The sequence below is a fragment of the Pan troglodytes genome, chromosome 18, assembly GCF_028858775.2.
Source record: "Pan troglodytes isolate AG18354 chromosome 18, NHGRI_mPanTro3-v2.0_pri, whole genome shotgun sequence".
Lineage (NCBI taxonomy): Eukaryota > Metazoa > Chordata > Mammalia > Primates > Hominidae > Pan > Pan troglodytes.
This window is the reverse complement of record NC_072416.2, coordinates 44,006,075-44,027,588: the sequence shown is the minus strand read 5'-3', so window position 1 is coordinate 44,027,588 and position 21,514 is coordinate 44,006,075. Positions and strand designations below refer to the sequence as shown.

The window sequence follows — 21,514 nt, the reverse complement described above, 5'->3', positions numbered from 1 at the left end:
CACACAGAAATAGTGAACATTTCTCTTATATCCTCCCAAAAGTGAGTTTAAAATAAAGACTTAAACATTATTATTTTTTTAAATTTTAAGTTCTGGGGTACATGTGCTGAACGTGCAGATTTGTTATATAAGGATACATGTGCCATGGTGGTTTGCTGCACCTATGAACCCATCATCTAGGTTTTAAGCCCTGCATGCATTAGGTATTTGCCCTAATGCTCTCCCTTCCCTTGCCCCCCACCCCCCCGACAGGCCCTGGTTTGTGATGGTCCCCTCCCTGTGTCCATGTGTTCTCATTGTTCGACTCCCACTTGTGAGTGAGAACATGCAATGTTTGGTTTTCTGTTCCTGTGTTAATTTGCTGAGGATGATGGTTTCCAGCTTCATCCATGTCCCTGTAAAGGACACGAACTCATTCTTTTTTATAGCTGCATAGTATTCCATGGTGTCTGTGTGCCACATTTTCTTTATCCATTCTATCATTGATGGACATTTGGATTTGGGTTGGTTCCAAGTCTTTGCTATTGTAAATATTGCTGCAATAAACATACATGTGTATGTCTCTTTATAGTAGAATGATTTATAATCCTTCGCGTACATACCCAGTAATGGTATTGCTGGGTCAAATGGTATTTCTGGTTCTAGATTCTTGAGGAATCGCCACACTATCTTCTGCAATGGTTGAACTAATTTACACTCCCATCAACAGTGTAAAAGCATTCCTGTTTATCTGCATCCTTGCTAGCATCTGTTGTTTCCAGGCTTTTTAATGATTGCCATTCTAACTGGCGTGAAATGGTATTGCATTGTGGTTTTGATTTGCATTTCTCTGATGGCCAGTGATGATGGGCTTTTTTTTCATGTTTCTTGGCTGCATAAATGTCCTCTTTTGAGAAGTGTCTGTTCATATCCTTTGCCCAATTTTTGATTTTTTTTTGTAAATTTGTTTAAGTTCCTTGTAGATTCTGGATATTAGACCTTTGTCAGATGGAGAGACTGCAAAAATGTTCTCCCATTCTGTAGGTTGTCTGTTCACTCTGATGATAGTTTCTTTTGCTGAGCAGAAGCTCTTCAGTTTAATTAGATCCTGTTTGTCAAGTTTGGCTTTTGTTGCAATTGCTTTTGGAGTTTTAGTCATGAAGTCTTTGCCCATGCCTATGTCCAGAATGGTATTGCCTAGGTTTTCTTCTAGGGTTTTTATGGTTTTAGGTTTTACATTTAAATCTTTAATTCATTTTGAGTTAATTTTTGTATAAGGTGTAAGAAAGGGGTCCAGTTTCTGTTTTCTGCATATGGTTAGCCAGTTTTCCCAGCACCATTTGTTTAATAGGGAATTCATTCCCCGTTGCTTGTTTTTGTCAAGTTTGTTGAAAATCAGATGGCTGTAGATACATGGTGTTATTTTGGAGGCATCTGGCCTGTTCCATTGGTCTATATATCTGTTTTGGCACCAGTACAACGCTGTTTTGGTTACTGTAGCCTTGTAGTATAGTTTGAAGTCAGATAGCATGATGCCTCCAGCTTTGTTCTTTTTGCTTAGGATTGTCTTGGCTCTTTTTAGTTCCATATGAAATTTAAAGTAGTTTCTTCTATTTCTTTGAAGAAAGTCAGTGGTGTCCTCTCTTATTTCCTTGGTGGTTTGTAGTTCTCATTGAAGAGGTCCTTAACAGAATACAAGTCTGTTGGGGAAATGGAATTCAAATATAATTCCAGGGAGGAAAAGGAATTATGTAAAAATTACTTATTTAAACATACTCTTTTTAGCTCATCATTGTTGGTCATTAGAGAAGTGCAAATCAAAACCACAATGAGATACTATATCATGCCAGTTAAAATGGTGATCATTAAAAAGTCAGGAAACAACGGATGCTGGTGAGGCTGTGGAGAAATAAGAACACTTTTACACTGTTGGTGGGAGTGTAAAGTAGTTCAGCCATTGAGGAAGACAGTGTGGCGATTGCTCAAGAATCTAGAACCAGAAATACCATTTGACCCTGCAACCCCATTACTGGGTATATACCCAAAGGACTATAAATCATTCTACTATAAATACACATGCACACATATATTTATTGCAGCACTATTTACAATAGCAAAAACTTGGAACCAACCCTAATGCCCATTAATTATAGAATGGATAAAGAAAATGTGGGACATATTCACTATGGAATACCATGCAGCCATAAAAAAGAATGAGTTTATGACCTTTGCAGAGACATGGATGAAGCTGGAAGTCGTCATTCTCAGTGAACTAACACAAGAACAAAAAACCAAACACCACATGTTTTCACTCATAAGTGGGAGCTGAACAATAAGAACACATGGACACAGGGAGAAGAACATCACACACTGAGGCCTGTCAGGGGGTGGGGGGCAAGGGGAAGCAGAGCATTATGACAATTACCTAAGGCATGCAGGGCCTAAAACCCAGATAATGGGTTTATAGGTGCAGCAAACCACCACAGCACATGTATATCTATGTAACAAACCTGCATGTTCTGGACACATATTCCAGAACTGAAAGTAAAATAAAATACAATAAAATAAAATAAGGCTTAAACATAAGAATTGAAATCATGAATCCTCTAAAAAATAATAGGGAAAAAGCTCTTGACACTAGTCGTGGCAATGATGTTTTGAATCCTACACAAAGAACACAGGCAACAAAAGCAAAAATAAAAAAGTGGAACTATATCAAAGTAAAAAGTTTCTGCACAATAAAGTAAACAATCAACAAAATATAAAGGCAATATATGGGATGGGAGAAAATATTTGTAAACCATATGTAGGATAACATGTTACTATCCATAATATATGTAATACTAATCAATATGTGAAAAAATGCACAGCAGAAAAAAACAAAAACCAATTCCCTGATTAACTGGGCAACACATCTAAATAGCCATTTTCCAAAGACATACAAATGGCCAGCAGGTGTATAAAAACATGCTCAACATCACTAATTATCAGAGTAATTAAAATCAAAATCACAATGCAATATCACCTTATCCTGGTGTTAGGATAGCTGTTATCAAAAAGTCAAAAGATAAAAAGTGTTAGAATGCAGAGGAAGAATATTTGTACACCGTTGCTGAGCTTGTCCACTGGTGCAGCCATTATATATAAAAAAAAATTTTAGAGGTTCCTTAAAATTTTTAAACTAGAAGTACCATTAATCCCAATTCTGAGTATATAGCCAAAGAACATAGAATCAGTATCACCAAGGGTATCTGCACTCCTTTGATACAAATAAATGAATAAACTGTGTGTGAGACAGAATTTCAGCTATAGTAAAGAATGCAATTCTTTCATTTACAAGAATATTAATAAACCTTGAAGACATTATTCTAGGTGAAATAAGCAAAATGCAGAAAGACAAATACTGGATGATCTCATTTGTATGTGGAATCTGAAAGAAAAAGAAAGAAAGAAGAAAGAGAAAAGAAAGAAAAGAAAAAAGAAAAGAAAGAAACAGAGAGTAGAATGGTAGTTACCATGAGCTATGAAGTGGGGAAAAGTGAGGCTCTATCCATTGAAGGGTGCATACTGTCAGTTATATAATGAAAAACTGCTGGGGACCTAATGTGCAGAATGGTGACTATAGTTAATAATAATTTGTACTTGAAATTTGTTACAAAAGTAGATCTGAGGTACTCTCACCACACACACAGAAATGCATAAAGTAGCTATGTGAGGGGATAGATATGTTAACTAGGTTAATTGAGATAATTTAGAGATGTATGCACATCTCAAAGCTCTCTATTGTACACCCTAAATATATACACTTTTTAATGTGTACATCATAGCTCAATAAGTGTGGAAAAAAATAAGAGTAATCGACAGGTCATGTCTAGCCACATGTAAAGTTTATTTAAAACTCTCTTGGCCACTGTTTCTGACTCAACCTAGGAATGGCCAGAGCGATTCTGGCCCCTTGACTTCTCCGAGGCTCCTCCCACTGTTCCTGTAGCTGGGGAAGGTGTAATAGTTCCCAGGAGTTTTCCGGGTTCCAGGCTGTGCAGATTGAGCAGGGCCATCAGCCATCCCTTTACTTGTTGCCCACAGCCCTGTTTGGCTCCAGGAAATGCATTTTAGGGTGTCCTGGCAGGGCCCACACCAGCCACCCAGGAGGAGGCTGCTTTTCCTGCCTGTACTCTTGTGCCCTCTGGCTCCTTAGGCGTCTGGTATGGCCCCAGCATAGTCCCTCCTCACATTACCAGTGAAGGCAATGTAACTTCAGAAGATACTGAGGAGGAAAATAAGAAAAAAAAAATTGACTCCCATGTATTAGAGTAATTGTCATTAGATCACCTGTGTTGCAGGCAGGATCACACTTTGTCATTACTGCTGTAAAACTTGCCGCAATTGGAAGAGAAAATGATCTGGAGCATGCTCTTTGAGTCCCTGAAGTTGGTGTCAGTAAGTTTCATGCAGAAATTTATTTTGACCAAGACTTACAAACTTATGTCTTTGTAGATGAAGGCAGTCAAAATGGAACAACTAATGGAAAAAGTATTGTTCAGCTGAAAACTAAATGTGACCTTTATGTACCTGAGCATAGCCGTGAAGTGGAGATTGGAGAGCCTGGGTTACCCTTTTACATTCAACCTGGAAGTGATACCTGTGATGGCTGCGAACCACAGCAGGTTAGAACTCACCTTTGCCTTGATAAGAAAGATGAATTATTTATTGGTTCAACACTAAGTAAGGACAAAAAAGAGTTGGAAATAAGAAAATAATTAAATAAAATCTTAGTAATATATGGTTTACAAAATATACACTATGAAGAGCTATCGACATTGAAAAACCTAGAATATAAAGATACAGTTGGAAGACATAGTGAGCAGATTGGAAGTGAAGGAACTTTCCAAAGAGATGGTGCTCCTGCATCTGTTCATTCTGAAATTACTGACAGCAACAAAGGTCGGATGATGTTGGAGAAGATGAGGTGGTAACAAAGAGAGGGCCTGGGGAAGGATGGTGTAGGAATGAAAACTCTGATTCAGCTTCAGCTTTGGCAAACACACGTAGGCCTGGGGACAGGCAATCCATCCTCAACTAAAGATGTTCACCTTCTTCGAAACAAAAACAAACAAACTGGGACAAAGCATGAGATAGGTTTGATGAAAACTTCCCAGAAACTAAAACTTAAAAAGATGACCCAGGGACCATGCCTTAGGTAAAAGGGACTGTAGAGTGAAGTTTAATCATATAAAACAAAAATAAACAAACAAACAAACAAAAACAAGCTTTTCAAAAAATAGAGTTTGGAAACTCTTATCTATTTTATTTTATTTTTTGCAAAACTCTTCTCCCCAAAAGAGTTGGTGGCACAGGGGAACTGTGTCAGTTTACCCCTTCCCGATTCAGAAATGTGTAAAAAAGCTTGCTTTACAGCTTTTCAAAACCATTTTTTAAACTGATAAATAGTGACTGAATCAAGTAATACAGTAAGTGGACTAAAGTTTACAGGGCACAGATGAGTTTATCAAACTTCATGGTTTTATCTTGTCATTTACAACATCCCTATAAGCAAAAAGCCATATAAGCAAAACTAATGACCACTAATGACTTAAATGTACATTAGTTTTTGTCTCCATGTATTCACAGGAAGACAGCAAAAGAAACATCAAAAGTTTATAAAAATAAATCTGACTATATGCATCCTTTTTATGCCATTTAGAACCTGGATAAAAGAACCTCTTGCCTGGGCACAGTGGCTCACACCTGTAATCCCAGCACTTTGGGAGGCCAAGGCAGGGGGATCACCTGAGGCCAGGAGTTCAAGACCAGCCTGACCAATATGATGAAACCCTGTCTCTACTAAAAATACAAAAATTAGCTGGATGTTGTGGCATGGCATGTTGTAATCCCAGCTACTCAGGAGGCTTAGACAGGAGAATCGCTTGAACCTGGGAGGCGGAGGTTGCAGTGAGCTGAGATTGTGCCATTGCACTCCCGCCTGGGCAACAAGAGGAAAACTCTGTCTCAGAACAAAAAAGAACCTCATATACTCGAAATAGCCTAAATAATATTATTAATGAACTAATTAACAGGTGACATATTGTAGAAAATCAGTCTGTTATTGTTTTCTTCTGTGAAGAATCTGTTTATTTGTACTACACATTCAGCATTTATATTTGGTTTGTATCATAGCTAATGAGATTTTTTAGATATGAACAACTGAGTATAGTATTGATATAGTGTGCTGGTGTTTGTAGTTTTCATAAATATTATTGCAGGCAATGGAATTGCACCAGAGAAATCTGATTTCTAGTACAAAAGGAATACTTAGCCAGAGCCTCAAGTTTAAGATATTTATTGAAAATGTCCTCAGTTGCAATAAAAACATTATTACATTAAAAATGTTTTCAATAAATTCTGAATTAAACAAAAAATTCAAATGATAACTTTTATGGAGTTAGGGAAGTGCTAATGAGGTAGAATAGCAATTGAAGCCAAAAGATTTGAGTTCAGATAAATAATTTTATCCATATTAGTTTTATGTTAAAAAAAATAATTCTTACCATATACTATTTACTGCAGTGAAGTATTCCAGAAATTTGTGCATAACATAACACATAATTAATTTTCTAATGGTAAAAAAGCAATCACATTCTACAAATTATTACCACGTGGTCTATTGAAAAGAGCAGTATTTCAAATGAAGAAACTTGGAATTTCTCATGAGATGGTGATCTATGCCATAGAATACCTATGTAAAATATTTTACTTATGTATGCAACTGTTGATATTTCTGCTTTTCAGGAAAATGACATGGTATAAAAACTTAATAAAGATAACTAAAATCACCAAGAAGTTACAAGAATTCACAAAATGCTTAATATAGTTGAAATAAAATTATGGAAACTTCTCAGGATCAGAAGTAGATAAAGGTAATGATACAGAGAAGCATTAACCTAAGAGGCCATTGCTCCATTCAGATGCATTTGATCACAAGGATGTCAAATCTATGTGGGTTGTTCAGCTTCTGACAAGGCAAATGGAATAAACATAGATAAATTGCCTGCTGTCATCTGGAGTGTGCTGTCTTTCATGTGTGAGAACTAAATTATAAATTATGTTGCACAAAGGAGATAAGCTACTAGTATGAAGCATTAGATAATATATATGGCACATAAAACTCAGATATGATGTTTATATTTAAGTGCTTGCCAATATAATGAAAAAAACAAGAAACCAAAATAATGTGGAAAAAACTTATGAGCTTGTCAAGTCATATTTAGAAAAGAGGCAAATGGAAAGTAAAGTATTGAAACTGTAGTAAAAAAAGTTTAATGGATAGCATACAAATTACACATTAAAATAGACTGAGCTGATGAGAGAACTAGTAAACTGAAATGCTGAGCACAATTAATGTGGTTTTGTACTTTTTAGAAGGCAAATTAATACAAAATACAAATTATTTATATATGAAGATTAGATGAGAAGAAATGAAAAACAATTAATGGTTTTACTATACTATATAAACAGGAAGGCAATATTCAAGGAATCGGTGACTCATAAGCTTCAGAAATTGGAAACAAGACATGAATCCTATAAAAGTTTAGAGTGTAAGGTGTCAAAAAAGATAAGAAATACTTAAATGATAGTTTTGGTTATTATGAATACTGCTTCAATAAACATGAGTGCAATTATCTTTTTGACATACTGATTTTATTTCCTCTTGATATATACCCAGTGATGAGATTGCTGGGTAACATATATGGTAGTTTTATTTATAATTTCTTGAAAAACCTCCATGCTGTTTTCCCTAAGGGTTGTACCAATTTACATTCTCATCAACCGTGTATAAGTGCCCATCTACAGATGAATGAAGTAAATGTTACACACACACACGTATGCACACACACACGCATGTATGCATACACACACGCATGCAGGCACACACACACAGGAATAATGTTCAGTAATAAAACAGAATGAACTTCTGTATTTATGTCAACATGGATGAACCTAGAGGACATTATGTTAAGTGAAATATGCCAGTCACAGATTGAAAAAAGACCACATGGTACCACTCATGTGACATCTATAAAAGTTGATCTCACAGAAGTAGAGAGTAGAATGGTGGTTACCAGAGGCTAGGGAGCATGAAGGGGTGAAGAAATGGGGAGAGGTTTGTCAAAGTTACAAAGTTACAGTTAGACAGGGAGAATAAATTCTGGTGTTCTATTACCCCATCTTTACTAAAAATACAAAAATTAGCCAGGGGTGGTGCCATGCGCCTGTAATCTCAGTTACTGAGGCAGGAGAATTGCTTGAACCTGGGAGGTGGAGGTTGCAGTGAGCTGAGGTCATGCCACTGCACTCCAGCCTGGACAACAGAGCAAGACTCCGTCTAGAGAAAAAAAAAAGAATAATGATCAAACTACATGACACCAAAGAGAAGAAAAATTCTTAAAAGCAGTGAGATAGAAGACAGACAACATATGAAGCTGAGGGAAAACTCTTACCTTTGTATCAAGTCAGAAAACAGAAAAATTAATATAAATAAAATATTAAAAGCTTCTGGACAGCATACATATCTATTAACAGAGTGATAAGACAACCTATAACCTATAAAATAATAGAAAATATGTGCCTCTGACAAGGAGTTAATATCCAAAATATATAAGGGACCCAACTCAACAACAATAAAAATCAAAAAACCCAACTAAAGAGTGAGCAAAAGACCTGAACAGACGTTTTTCGAAAGAAGACACAAAGAAATACTCGACATCACTAATCATCTGGAAAATGCAATCCAAAATCACATGAGATAGTACCTCACCCTATTTAGAATGGCCATTATCAAGAAGACAAAAGATAACAAGGTTTGATGAGGATGTGGAGAAAAGGGAACACTTAAACACTATTGGTGTGAATGTAAATTTGGTACATTTTTAGATTTATTTATTTATTTATTTAGAAACCTCTTGGAAAACTATGAGGGTTTCTCAAAACAAAACAACAAAAAACAAAACAACAAAAACCTAAAAATAGAATTACCATATACTCCAGAAATTCCGCTATTGAATATATATCAAAAGGAAATAAAATCAATATATTGAAGAGATATCTGCACTTCCATGTTTATCATAGCTCTATTGACAGTAGCCAAGATATGGAATCAATCTTAGTGTCCATCAAGGGATAAATGGATAAAGCAAATATGGTGTATACACACAATGGAATGAGATTTAACCACACAAATAATGAAATCCAGCGCTGCGCGCTGACATCGGCCTCTGAAGTGGTTGCCCCGCACTGGCTTCTGGCCTGGCCGTGGCCCCGACAGTTGGGCGTCCTGCAGCAGTCCCAACCTCAGGACTCCCTACCCTCCACCTCCAAACAGCTCGGGTCTTTGCGGTCGCGGCGGCTGCTGCTCCTGCTGCCTCACGTTGGAATTGGAGATGCCTTGTCCTGCTCTCAGGACAGAACCATGAAACCAGCAGCAGCGGCGGTGCACGATGCTCCCAATCCGTTGCCAGGCGCCGCCTCAGAGCCTGTGGCTGTTCGCCATCCCCGGAGCCGATGGGCCGCGCAGCACGGAGTTGCTCCTGCTGGCGGCGACCAAGGCGGGACTGGAGCGGCGGGACATCTCCGGGGAGTGGGTGAAGGAAGAGCCGCAGCCGCCACGTCCTCTCTTTCCCCGGGAATGTGCAGGATTACCGTGAAATTATGACTCGTCATCCTGCAAATTACCAATGGGAAAATTGGAGTCTAGAAAATGTTGCCACTATTTTAGCCCACCGGTTCCCCAATAGCTATATTTGGGTGATAAAAGTGCTCCTGAATGCATTTGCACAAATTCAGCTGCCATAATAGTTTTGTGAAAAGTAACGTGTTTGGTTCCCCAGAACACAATACTGACTCTGGAGCTTTTAAGCAGTTTTATATGTTATTAGTTAAGGCTTTTAAGTCATAATAGTTTAATCAAAGAAAAATTTGAATGATTGGAAAAAGGACTCCACAGCATCTAATTGTAGTGCGGTTCTTTTCATACTACAAATCGTTTCCAGGGAGAAAAAGAGAGGACCTGTAAAAAATCTGATGAGTCAGCCATGAGTTTTTATCCACCATCACTAAATGATACATCTTTTACTTTACGGGATTCAGTAAAGGTTGTGTTGTTTTGAATCAATTTCTTTTTTAATTGAAAGAAGCCAAGAAAGACAAGAACATGGATGCTTTCATTAAAAGCGTAAGAACAATGTATTGGCTGGATGGTGGTCATTCCGGAGGAAGCAATACTTGGGTTACTTCCCCATAAGTCTTGAAAGAATTTGCACAAACGGGGATTGTTGTTCAAACCCATGTAACACTGTACTAAGTACATGATTCAATGGGATCTTGATTTGGAAAAGAGCAAAATAAATTTGTTTCGATACTTAGGGATATTGGTATGCAGGTGACTAGCTGAGTTCATTTCACAAAGGAAGCTCCCTCCATAGAGAATCACTTCAGAGATCATGAAGTATTTTGAGACTACAAGTGTATTAATGTACTTGTTCAGTGGAAGAGCATAAGCACTTTTCAGTATTTTAAATTCAGATAATGGAATGTAATTGATAGATGCATTGTCAGTTTGGGGGTATGGGGGGAAGCACACATTCCTCCAATATGAGTGTAGTAATGTGCAATAGCATTTCTTGCTTGTGAATGTGAGCAGTTTTTAATTAGGATTGGGTTAAAATTAGGTACTTTGAAATCTAACACGGTGGTTTGTGATAATAGTGAGGAACTATAAGACCCTTAAAAAAGAAAGTTATAACATAGTTCTTGTAATAGGTAACTAAAATTGTTTCTTTACTAATTTTGGTGACATTTTAACAGTAATTAGCTATTCTGTCACTTAAAACTTGAGTGGAAACATTTTACTCCTCTTCAAACAAAAGCACAGGCACAATGTTGTTTTCTATCATTTTGGAATAACTGTACCCTGCCTCTTGTGTTTTGTAAACTCAGTGACTCATTCTTTAATATGCCACCAAGTACTTTTTTTAGAGAGTCAAAATACATTTGTTTCCCAATGTCCAAAAATTTGCAATAGTGTAAAAGTGGTTTTTAAAAACATAGCCAGGTGTGGTGACATATTCCTTTAATCCCAGCTACTCAGGAGGCTAAAGCAGGAGGATCCTTTGAGTCCAGGCTGTAATGCACCATGATTGTGTTTATGACCAGCTACTGCACTCCAGCCTAGGCAACATAATGAGACCTCATCTCTAAAACAAAGAAAACAAATTCCATCTAGATACTATCGCTAATTTTTAATTGACAGTCTTTAGTTTATTATTTTGGATAAGACATTCTGGGGCTTCTTGAATCTTGCCCAAAAACCAGTTGTTTTGGAAAATCGTTTTAAATTGAGCATATTTATAAATTTTGGATAAAAATGTACTACAGAGAAAATTTCACATTTTTCACTGTATTAGCCTTTTTTAAAGGGAACAACTTAGGCAAGATAAATATGTAATGCTCAATTTGTTCATGCTCTGTTAAAAAGGAAACAGATTCCATATATCTAAATCAACGTTTCTCCACGATGATGACTTTGTCTGGGGAAAAAAAAAGTTATTCTTGGCCAAAATGCAAAATTACATTGCTGTAAGAAAAGTTACAAGGGAAAGTTTAAATATCATCCAGCCAGAGGCCAGACCCACATATGACAGTCACAATTTCAACTCTGAACTGCATTTTTGTGTGATTTAGAATCTCACTAGTGGACCCTGTCCATGTATGAAGGTGACAATCCTAATTGTTGGCTACATGTGTCTATGAGAGTTACAAGCTCACTTTTTGCTGGCCCCTGTTATGTAACTCTCTATACACCCCAAGGGCTTTATAACATACATGTGAAGGTCATAATCTTCTGTGACATTTTTACAATTAGTAGACCAGAGTCCTTAGTTGTTGCCCTAATCCTAGTTGTTAGTCAAAGTTTCTTCTATCATATTCACGGAAACACATCATGTAAGAAAGGCACCATGTAAGAAAGGCATCATCAACTATACCTAGGCCAGACTGTTGCCTGGGCCTAGGTATATGTCACAATCCCACCTGTGAGCAGAACCAGGGAGAAAAGTCACATCACCTGAACGCTGGTGCAGGGAAATGTCAATATCCTTCTATGGGCAGGACCCACACAGGAAAGTCACATCACCATTATGCTAGGCTCAGTGATATGTCACAATGCCCACCGTAGGCAGAATGCAGTCAAAAGAGTCACATCACCTAGGTGCTGGGCCCAGCAATATGTCACCATCTCCCCCTGTTAACAGGACCCAGTCATGAGAAGAGAGTCATACTACATAGGTAATATTCCCAGATTTCTGTTACTGGAGGCAGGGCACAGGCAGGAAAGTAGAGTCTCATCACCCAGGTGATGGGCCAGGAGATACATTACAATGCCCCTTGTGGGTGGGACCCAGGCAGGACAGTCACATCCCCTAGGTGTTTGGGTCAGGTATATGTCACAATCCCAACTGTTGGCAGGGCTCATGCAAGGGAGTAAAGTCAATCAGGTGATGAGAAAATAATTATGTGTCAAAGTCACACTTGCAGGAAGGTCTAGGGATGAGATTCACAGTCCCACACATTTTCTGGCTCAGGGTATAAGAGACAACACTTTCTGTGAACTGTGTTAAAGTACACAAATCACAATCTCAATAGTCAACAGAATTCATGCATAAAAGCTCCAACCTCACCTGCAAACACTGTCTAATTAGAGCAGTCACTGCCTCACAGGTGTGCTGAGTTTTGGTATAAAAGTCACCATTCAACCTGTGATCTGGATCCACATATGAGAGTCACAATGTCAACTTTCAACTGATCTGGATGTGATATTCAGAATCTCAACAATGGACTATGTCCATATGGGAAGATGACATTCCTCACTGTATGTTGTGTGTGCATAGAAGAGTCACAATATCACCAATGTGCTGGGTCTTTATAAGACAACCCCTGTGCCACTTAAGGGCTCTATAAGGTCTGCATGACAATGAAACCTTCTCTGGGACCTTCATGATGGTATAAACCCATGATCCTACATGTTGCCCTAAGTTCAGGCATAAGAGTCAACACCTGTCCTATTTGCTGCGTCCAGGTATGAGAGTCATCAGTATCCCTGTGAGTTGGGTTCAGAAATGAGCCACCATCCCATTTGTGGATGTATCCAGATATGATAGTCACAATTCCAACTGTAAACTATTTCTGTAAGTGAGATCCAGGACCTCCTGAGTGGGTTCTCTTCACATTTAATCCTAACTGTGGGCTGTGTGTGCATATAAGAGTCACAATCAAAATTTTGAGCTGGGCACTCTTTTCACACTCTCTGTACCACCTTAGGGCATTATTCAATATGCATGAGTGTTGTAATTCTCTGAGACGTCTGTAAAAGTGGGAAGCCCAGGATCTTATCTGTTGCAGTAAGCCTAGATACAAGAATCAACATCTCTTCTACTACCTGGGACCAGGCATGAGAGACATTCACATGACTATGAGTTGGGTCCAGAAATGAGTCACCTTCCAAACTGTTGCCAGATCCACATAGAACAGTCCCAATTCCAACTGTGGACTGTTTGCACATGTGAGATTCAGAACCTCACCAGTGGGCTTTGTGCATGTGTGAGAGTGATAATCCTAATTGCTGGACAGTGTGCCCATAGGAGGCAAAGTTTTACCTGTATAATGAACTCTGATAAGACCCAAGTATTTTATAGAATATTCATGAGTATCATAATCATCTATATTCTTTATGCAACTAGGAGATCCAGAACCTTACTGATTTTTTTTGTTTGTAATGATAACCAGACCAGATGAAGTGACCACAGGGATATAGCCTGACTATTATCAGGTAATCAGGACTTAAGTGCTGACTGATCAAGGTGCTGTGTTTTCACTGCCTTGACAGGCAAATGTCTTTCAAACTGCCTGCCAAACACAGGCTAAACCTGATGACACATTATGCTGGAGCAGAGTCAATTGACCATTTATGTGTAGGTGATTAGTGTGCTTTAGTGCAGGTAGGGAAGGCAACTCATGGTAATAACCACAAACTGCTATTTAGACAAAATCAAAAGCCCATCACCAGCTGGTGGTTCTGACAGAGGTGACTTTTAATGTATCATGAAACCAGTAGGCCAAAAGCAGTTAATGTTGAGCAGGTGTCCTCAGTCATGAGTGGTTAATCCAGTTTGTGTTGTGAATTGTTTGATTAGCCTCCCCTTTACCTCATTGGTGAGGGAGAAATTACCACCCTAGGGCTACTGGAACAGTTAAAGCCATGGCACCAATCATTGGATTAAAGAGATTGACAGCAGATATTCATTACATATAATCATGGAAGGAGGAAAGTGTGTAAGGTGTACAGATCCACACAGGGATTGCACTTGGGAGTAGAGACAACAAACAGGAGGCACCAGGGGAAGGCTTTGCAGTATCAAGAGAGTGAGATGCTCCTGGTTCCCAAAGGAGGTTATTATTTGTTGGTCTGAATAATTTTGTGATCTTGGGGGAAACCGAAACACATTATACCCCCAACTGCTAAGACTACAATAACATACTATAACAGTCTAATTCTATAATGTACTATACACTATAATACTAATTAGAGTATGTTCTCAGTTTGTTGATAGATTTTTGGAAACTGTGACTTTAAGTAAAACAATGTACTATATAATGAAACCAATTTTACCACTGGCTAATTGATATAAACAAGAAGTACTTTTCTATGGTATATAGTATTTTGTTTCACTTAAAGTGAGTTTCCAAGAACCTATCAATGACATTAAGTCAGCACTTACTGAACATGTATTTTAGTAAAGTGTAATAGAAAGTAGCTATATAAAATATACTGTTCTTGTAAAAAATGTACTTTGTGCTACACATTACAGTCGTGAACCACATAACAATTTTCTAGAAATTGATAAGCCATATATATATCCTTGTTTTTTCAAGAGTAGGTATATGTAAACCTACCTCTAAAGGTCAAGGGTATTGAGAGGTTGAAGAAAGAGGCTGATAAATCAAGTTTCTCAGAAAAAAACATTTAAGAGGGACTTATGAATAGAAGCTCTGTTTCAGGTGGCTGAAGATGGTGGATCCCCACGATGTTACTCCCCAAACCCAGACACTTATCACAGAAAAAGGAACGTGTAGGACAATTGAAATCACTATATAAATTTGCCTAAGGGTAGGATTTATGCTAAGTACTTGTTCACAATAACATCAAGGTTGTTTTGACTTAAGGATAGGGCTTACAGAAACAGTAGGTTTCAATATATAACATAGGTGCTTGAAACACCCCTCTAAAAAATAATTAGAGGAAGTACCTGTGTCATAATTTTAAATTTTTTAGTGATTTAAAATCTTAAAATCTTGTTATGTTAAATTAAGTAACCTTAGGTTTCTCACTAAAAATTAGCATTGCTAAGCATTAAAATAATAGTTAATATGTGTAATTAAAATTACTGGATATAAAAAATCTACATACAAGGGGTATTAGAAATTAAGATGTGTTTTCAGTAAAATAAAAGCTTGTTAGAACGACATATAGATGTAGTTTTTATTAAAAATAATTTTTTCTAATTTAGAGCTTAATGATTATTTAAAAATAAAAAATAATAAAACTAAATTATTTAGAAGTTAAAAAATTATTAATACAAATTTTTATTAATTTTTTGTAAACTACAAGGAAAGTGATTCATCCTAAGAAAATAAAAAAACTGGTTATGATAAAATAATTTAAATAAAATAACATTAAAACAAAAGTCTTAATGCATCAGGGGTGACTTCTCCCTGCCACACGGTTTCCAGGCCTGTGCAGGACAAGTTTTTTCTTTTCATTCTGTTCACAACACACATACCCAGCTCTCCCTCACAACATCCTACTTTGTTTTTATTATATCACTTGCTTTTTTGTTATATGTACTTGCTTTAGTTTTTTTCTCCAGCTGTCATCACACTGTGAGTCTCTAGGGGTCAGAGACCACTTGGTCATTTTTAGCACCACATGCTTGGCCCACCAGGGCACCTAGCACAGAGTGAATGCTGAAGGCAGAGTTGCTGAGAACAGAAATGGGATCTTGAACCTCCTTTATGCTTCTGAACACCTTACAATGTGGAGATAATTGAAGACAGGGGGTTTAAGTTGAGTCTTAGGCAGTAAATGGCCAAAATGACTTCTGCAGGAATCTCCCCTGGCTCCAGCTGCTCCAGCAAACCTCACTGGGTACCAGGGACACAAGAGGGTGCTGCCTCCTGGTGGCCCGCACTAGCATTGCAGCCCCAAGCAGAAGCATCACAGAACAAAACAGGCATCTGCATTCAGTGGTCCTCAAGGTAATAGCTCTCCAGGGTCCCAGCGGACCTTGGAGTAGGATCTGTAGCCTCCAGGGTCAGTAAGAGGGACTTCAAAGTCTTCCCTTTTCCCCTTGAGGCATCCAGTTCACTCATGACACATCCTCACCTAATCCAGGACAGTGATTTCTTGCCACCTCCCAATGAAGACCTCAAGGATCCAACACATCCTAGTCCTGTTCCTGAATCCTAGATTCAGTGCCCAGTGCTCTAAAACATTCTCTATTCCAAGCCATCATCTACAAAATCCTTTACATCTCTCTCTGTTCTGAAGGACCTCTAGGGAGCAGAAAGCATTTTCCCAGAGTTTCAAAGCACAGTGGATCACCAATGGGGAAACCAAGTCCAGCAGAAACTTTTGACTATGTGAAACTCTTGGGGCCACCCACTTAAATACCTCAGTTTATACAGGAGGAGGTGAAGGCTTTCTCTGCTGTAGCTCTTGTCTACACTGGTGCAGGCGAGTTCATCCTAGTTCCAGGTACCCACAGAAATGGGCTGCAAGAGCCCAGCCCAAACTTCCCAAGGGTGTGCTGGGTATAGCCTCAACCCAGACAGAACACTTGGATCCTTGCAGATCCTCCTGTTCATGCCTTGGGCCTCTGGGTATGTGGCTAAAAGAGTGGAGGCCACTGCCCCATGGCAGATCTCCTTCAACCTCTTTCTTCTCTTCCTTTTGTCACTTCCGTGGTGTCTACTTTTTAAAAAATCCTACCTCTATGGCTCCCACCTAGGAAGTCACTGTGCATGTGTGTGTGTGTCTGTCTTACCTGGGGAAGTGGAAAGGGAAATAATCCCAGGTGAAGAGGGAGTTGTCAGGTATCCCCTGGATCTTAGAGGACTTTGTTTTTACAGCAATCCTGATGGATTTGGTGGAACCAAGGCCTAGGAAGCCAGAGCTCTCCCTAATATCCTGGACTCTGCCCACCTTCTTTGGTCTGAGCCAGTCCCTTCCTCTTTCTGGACCTCAGTTTTCCAATTATACAATGAGGAGTAGAATAAGTGTGTGCTCAGTGAGGACATGGTGTTAGGCTCCATCAACACCAGATAGGCTGTTGGCATGGGCCAGAGTCACTCACACATGGGTGCACAGGCCTCCTGACATGGCCCATGCTGGGGGCATGGAGCATAGAAAAGCCAAGTCTCCTGTCAAGATTAAGTGGGCATGCAAAATGCACCAACAACACTGCTCTGAAGCCAGTTGCATCTGATCCTCCACCCACAGCCTCTGCCTGCTCTTTGTGCTTTATGTCCTCTGGGGCCCATGGGCACAACCAGTGTATTCAGGTAGAGCCACAGGGTGCTAAGTCTGGTGGGTCTGAGAAAGAGAAAACACTTTTCTATTTCTCCACAGCTTTAGGGTTAGTAGTTTAACTTTGAATTGGACAATTTTGTCATATTATGACTGAGCCTGAGCATATTCTCTTATATTTAAATGTATTGATATTTCTTTTTCTGTGAACTGTGGGTTACCTTGTGAAATTTTCTGCTTTGTAGTTGTTTCTCTTCTTATCAATTTCTAGGTGTTGTTTATGTAGTGGGGATGTGAGTCCCTTTGTGATATGCATTGAAAGTGTTTCTCCCCAGTTTACTACTTCTTGTTTTATTATGGTGTTTAGTTTTAGTTTCAACTGTTTTTTTTTTTTTTGGTGTTTTGCTTGCTTTGCTTTGTTTTGTTTGCTATGTGTTATTAAGACATCACTTCTCTCCAAATTGATCTACAGGTCTATATAACCACAGTGAAGTATCTCACCAGATATGTTGTGCAAACTAATAAGCAAATTAGAAAATTTACATCAAGGTATGGGCCAAGAACAGTCAAGACAATTGTGAAGAAGAACAAATTTGGAGGATTTACACTGTCAGATATTAGGACTTAGGTTAAAGATACAGTAACCAAGGTCACGTTAGTGCAGTAATAGACACAAGGATAAAGAAAAAAATACAAAGTCCAACTGAGACCCACAAACTCAGATGTCTTGTGTATAGTGAGAGACCCAGTTGGGCAATGAGGAAAATAGTCCTCTCAGTAAATGCCCTCCAGGGTCAACTGGCTGTTTACATGAGAAAGAAACAAATCTTGATTTCTGCCTCACACTGTAAATAAAAATGAATTCCAAGCAAATTTTAAATTCAAATGTGAAAGTTTAAATATATAATTCTAGTAGATAACAAGGGAACATTTTTATAGTTTGGGAACAGGTAAAGATTTCTTAGGATGCAACAAACACTAAACATAAAAGCAAAAATTTATAAATTGGACTTTATTAAAATTAAAAACTTGTCTTCATCAAAGGATATCTTTAAGAAAGTAAAAATGTGAGAATACTGTGGGAAAATATTTGCTCTAGATTAAAGTGACAAAAGCCTTAATCTAAGATATGTCACTAACTCCCATAAACTAATAAGAAAAAAAGAGAATACACTGGAAAAAATGGTTAAGAGATTTCTCTAAGCATTTCATAAAAAATAACCAAATGTCTAACAAGTAAATTAAAAGGTGCTGCACATTCTTAGTCATCAGGAAAATGCAAATTAAAATAACAATGTATTATTTTTATGCAATGACTTTAAAAAAAGACAACATCAAATGTTGATAAAGATGTAGAGTGACTGTAACTATCATATGCTTCGATGCGTGTAAACTTTTATGAACACTTTCAAAAAAATTTGGTAGTCTCTCCTAAAGACAAATGTACATATACATAAACTTTATAATCCAACAATTCAACTTTTAGGTATATATCCAATATAAATTCCTGCATCTGTTCACCATGCAAAAGAATGTTCACAGCAGTATTATGTGGTGTTTCTTAAAACTGGAACCAACCCAAGTGTACATCAATAATAGAAAGAATAAATAAAATGTGAGAATATGAATTCCAGGCCATTCCTTTCTTCCTCTATTGTCTGATTGGCCTATCTCAATGTTGTGTTCTTTAGAAAATTGTTGGCCTTTTCCAGGCAAAACTTCAGTATTTCCTCATGGATCTGCTCCCTCTGTCCAAGAGTTTATGGAGGTGAACCTCCTGGATTTGGTGGTATCCCCAAAACAAGAGGAAGCAGATACAAGCCACAGAGTTTCAGTGGTATACAAAGACCCTGCAACTGGAACTAAGATCCAGGTGCCCAGGCAGGCCCAGGACTTTCTTTTCTAAAACAGGGACACCAAATCTGCTACTGCCCTCACTCTTTTTGCTTAGGCTTCTGGGCTCTTCTGTAGGGAATATTCTTTCCTGCCTCATAATGGCACCTGCACATTGCTCTTCTTCTCACCACTGATGCTCAAAATCAGTTGCTGAATATGCCCCCACCCATTTCATAGACGGTGTTGCCTCCCATGGTGGCAGAGTGCCTGACAGATTCATTCCATACCTATCCACCCCACATCTGTCTCTCATGCACACTTTCTTACAGACGTATTTCATTCCAGGGAGTCATCACACAGCTGGAACCTTGCATGGGTAGACTTCTGCTGCTTCTCTGTGGTCTGATGACCAGCGTGAGACTCAAGCTTCTATGTGTACAAGTTTTGTGCCTTAAGGTTTTACATTTGCATCTAGAATTGGATTTAAGTTAATTTTTGTTTCTGGTGTGAAATATGGATCAATGTCTCTTTTACTTCAACCAGAGAAAGCTGATTTAAAAAAAAATAAAGTTGTCTCTTGTTTTTGTGTCTGGATCCTGGCTGGGTTCACAGGCCACCATGCTGAGCCCTAAGGGCAGATGACTGTCTGGTTGTGACCCATCTCTCATCCCCCTCAGGGCTTCCCCAGCAGATGGGGCCTGCACATGTTTCTCCAGGCTGTGCTTGTCCTGATGCTTCTCTGTTCTTTTTTGAGTCTCCAGCTTCTTCGGCAACAGCTTGCTCTGGTGTGCCTCCCACAGCCACAGAGCCTCCTGGTAGTAGTTGAAGAGGTCTGATATCTGCCACACTATTCACTTTGTCACAACATTAAAGCATTTCTGCAGTGGCAGGACCCAGAGAAGGGGCCTTGAAGGCTGACCTGCCCAGGGTTAGAATTCTTTACTTGTTAGCCAGTGGAGGCTCCACATCTCAGGGACTGGCCACCACTACCTGGGCACCTTCCCTCAAACATCAGGTGTTGAAAAGACTGTAGAGCAACTAGAGCCATCATATTCTTCTCTGTGTGTAAACTGTTATGAACACTTTCAAAAACACTTTGGTGGTATCTCCTAAAGATGAACATACATAAACTTTATAATCCAACAATTCAACTCTTAGGTGTATACCTCAAAGTCAGCTTCTGGGTCCCACCTTGGCTTATGTTGCTCCCTCTGGGGTAGTGTTTCTGGCCTTCCCAAGGACACATCCTTGGTAGGACTGCCCCCAAAATCCCATCTCTGGACACATACAATGTTGCACTGATGTCGTTGGTAGGAATATGGAGTTTGGGATCCAGAAGAAAGAAGGATCAACAATAGAAGCCAGTTGGGGCTCTCACATGGACCATACTGACCTCTTTCTGAGTCATCTCTCCTCCTTTTTTTCTTTCTCATTTAAGCCTTTGGGAAGAAATCTCTTCCTTTTCGGTTTCCTGAATCACAGCATCTAAACCAAACATCACCTGCATTTAAATCATCACTCCAACCCCACACTCTTTTAAAAAATATATGCCTTATGCCCTAATCCTGGTCATGGGTCTGCAAATTGAGGCTTAAGGCTAAATTTGGCTCTTTGCCTATTTTTGTTTGACCCTGTCAGGATGTGCGGATAATTGAATAATTGAAAAAGACAAAAAATTAATAATGCAAAAATTATAGAGTTCAAATCTCAGAGTATATAAATATTTATGGAATACAGTCACATGCACACTCATTTCAGCATTGTCTTAAAAATAAACATAGGCAAATTAAATTTTTAAAAATCTTATTTGATCATTTAGAGATTTGTGAGTTGGCCAGCACTAGACTACAAGTTGGTTACTGCTCCATGGAGGCACAAAACCAGAAATTTTTATAAGGCACTTGTAGAGAAAAACCTGAAATATTTGATAGGTTAACATAGTCTTTAGTTAGAAGTTGGTTGAGTTTCTAGTTAAGCTTAAGTTTTGTTTTACTATTTACATTAAGATAGGTTTTGGTTTACTTAGGTGGAAACTCAAGGTGCTAGAGTCATCTCAGCCTAATG

At 38.5% G+C, this 21,514-nt stretch overlaps 2 pseudogenes; both read left to right on the top strand.

Annotated features, from left to right (window-relative positions):
* The first annotated feature begins 2,164 nt into the window (after positions 1-2,164).
* Positions 2,165-5,152, top strand: LOC100608774 (angiogenic factor with G patch and FHA domains 1-like; annotated as a pseudogene).
* A 4,023-nt stretch (positions 5,153-9,175) lies between these two features.
* LOC104001121 (mitochondrial protein C2orf69-like) lies at positions 9,176-10,489 on the top strand (annotated as a pseudogene).
* The last annotated feature ends 11,025 nt before the right edge of the window (positions 10,490-21,514 follow it).